We start from the raw sequence: 2,941 nt of genomic DNA, 5'->3' as shown, positions 1-2,941 counted from the left end.
AATCATTGTGACCTCTCCCAGACCTAGTGCGACCTCACTGTCTGTCTCTCATCTGAATCACTGACTCAGTGAAGCTGACAAACACTATAAACGTTATCTAAAAAGCCACCCACTCTCACCACCACAGCCTTTCAGGCTTTCTCTGCCCAGGTAGTCAACCCATAGATACCTGGGGGACCCTGACTCCTTACAGAGACAGGTCTGAATCTCAGGACCGGCTCATGCAGGACCCCAGCTCCAGAAGATACTCTAACTGAGGTAACCAAGAGGGGAAAGAGCCATGTGGGTGTGGGAACCAAAGTTTTTAGAAAATTCCTAGGAATAAGTTTAAGGGAACTGAGTCATTAACTAGACCATGGGCAAGAGAAATGCTCTTCTTTGAAAAATAAATTATATCATACCACTCTCCGGCTTAAAGCCTGTCTGCAACTTTCCTTTACATCTGAAATAAAATGGAAAGACCTGGCAATGGTCTTCAAAGTCCCTCATGATCTGCCTCTCTCTCCAAACTTTCCAGCCACATCTGTTGCCATTTCAAGGCACTGTGGCCCACTTTCAGCCCATCAAACTTGTCTAGATCTTCGCCACCTCTGTGCCTCTAATATACACATCTGACTTTCTGAACATTCTTGTCTATACTCTTTATACAGTTTTTACCTACTCATGCTTCAGGTCTCCACTTCAGTGTCTCTTCTTAAACTTCTTTTCAGAAAAGTCTTTCACAACCACACTACCTAAACTAGATCCCATCCCTGATTTTCTATCTCAGCATCAATCACTTCTCACTTCTCACAATTGTTTGATTAATCTATACACTTGTATTTTTGTCTGAATCCTTCGCCCACACTGTAGACACTTTATGGCACCTAGAAGATTCTCCAAAGATGTTTGCTCATTACCTTCAAATGATATTAAAAATATAGCCACAGGAACCTAGAAAGAAGATACACATGATGCAACTTTAAATTTGTGTATAATTCCAGATCTACTTATCTGGATAGATAGATAGATAAATATTTACTGAATAAATACATAATACATGAATACATGAATGAATCCATAAACTGAAGATAAGGATCAGAATCAGAGTCAGGTGAACTAGAGTGGTTATAAAGACAGGCACGTATTACCCAGGGCACAGCATTTAAGAAGACACTCACTCTAGGTTTCTGCAGTGTTCTTGTAATATATGCTGATTCCGCGCTCGCATGAACTTAAGAGAGAGCTCCTTAAATTTTCAGCTCTAGCCACATTTCTTATCTCATCCTACCCTGGGCACTGAAGTAGAGTTCTGGCAGCGCTTCCAAACAGAGACAGATGTACTACACTCGCCTTTACCGACTACCATTTGGGGTGGGAAGAAATTACGGTGGCTTAAACATTCATGATTGGCATGAACAGCTTCATTCCTTAGCCATGTTCTTGCTGGCATGGATCTTGCTAACTTCTAGGACAGTAGTTTTCCATCTTCAGTAGGCACAGAAAATCACACAGGATGCTAATTGCAAAGTGCAGGTTATCGTCCTTCACTCCAGGGATTCGGATTCAGTGATCCTCAGAGCACATTTTGAAACTCACTACTGTCGTCCTTCTCGATATTATCGAGCTGGATAATTCATTGTTGTAGAGGGCTGTCCTGTGCACTGTACAATGTTTAACAGCATCCCGGGCCTCTATCCACTAGATGCCAGAAGCACACTCACTCACAGTTGTATAACCAAAAATACCTCTGGGCATTGTCAAATGTCCCCAGGGGGATAAAATCACCCCTGTTGAGAACCACTGCTATAGAGAGTCAGCACCTAGATGTAGATAGAATTTTGGCCTTCATGTATAGGAGCGCACAGCACTCTATCACACCGAACAGTTCATACAGTCTCCAATTTCTGTGCTTGAAACTTGTGAAGTTGTAATTTTGCAATCTGAATTGCCAGTATAATGCAGGAGGGCCTGAACTTCGACTCCCACTTAAGAAGTAGTGTTTTGCAGGTGGTTGTCTCCAGGGTGTGTTCAGGGTCTTCTGTCATTGTCATCCAAAGCTGGAAACTTCTGGCTGGGTGCCTTCATAATATTTTCAAGCTGTTGTGTACAGGAGGCCAATACATTCAAGTTAGGGAAAGAGCCCTCCAAGGAGCTGGAAGTAGGTCTCTATATCTCAGTGGGAGCTCTCCACCAAAGGAGCCAAAATTGAAGCTTATCTTGGCTCTTTTGCAGCAGAACTTGCAAATGTTATTGAGACATATTTTCTGGGGTCTAGAGGAAGGTGAAAAATGAGATATTTGTCATAAAAATTGCCAATGGATCAATTTGGCCCTTTTTAAATTAAATCTGTTGCATATACACATCCTGTAGGACACTTTTTAAAAAAAATCTGATATTAGCTCCTCACACTCCATCATAAATTTGGTCCTTTGTGAAAGAACTTTGGAACTGAAAAGGAAGGGAGTGCATTTTGTGGACTGCAGAGGTCTGCTTCTTGGGGATGGTGGTCAGTGTAAATGCGAAGCTAAGCATATGTTCCTTGCTCATTATTTGCTGAGAAAAGGTTTTCGTGTTAAAAAGGACTTAGATGGTGAAATGATAGGACTTGCTGTGTGAGCTTGGGAATGGCTCTTCCCTCTCTGAATCTCACTTTCCTCACTTGTAATTTGAAGGAGTCTAACTAGATAATATCTGGTGTCCCTCTCAACAAAAGTGTTTGAAAATAGCATGGCTGGAAGCTGGGCTTCCTAACCACTGGCCATTTGGTGCCTTCTCTTGGCAGATAATGGAGTCCTCAGTAAATCATCCTCAGAAAAGAAATTAAGTCCACAGTTCTAAGTGTCTCACAGATTTGTTCTTGTACATCAGTAATTTAAAGGAGGGCTTCCAAAAACAAGTGAGATGACTCCCTACTTGTAACTAAGATATTTCCATGACTCACTCCAGAGAACTTCAGAGC

Source organism: Balaenoptera ricei, chromosome 17, assembly GCF_028023285.1.
Source record: "Balaenoptera ricei isolate mBalRic1 chromosome 17, mBalRic1.hap2, whole genome shotgun sequence".
Classification (NCBI taxonomy): Eukaryota; Metazoa; Chordata; class Mammalia; order Artiodactyla; family Balaenopteridae; genus Balaenoptera; species Balaenoptera ricei.
The sequence above is the reverse complement of the archived record's forward strand: the minus strand, read 5'-3'. Positions refer to the sequence as shown.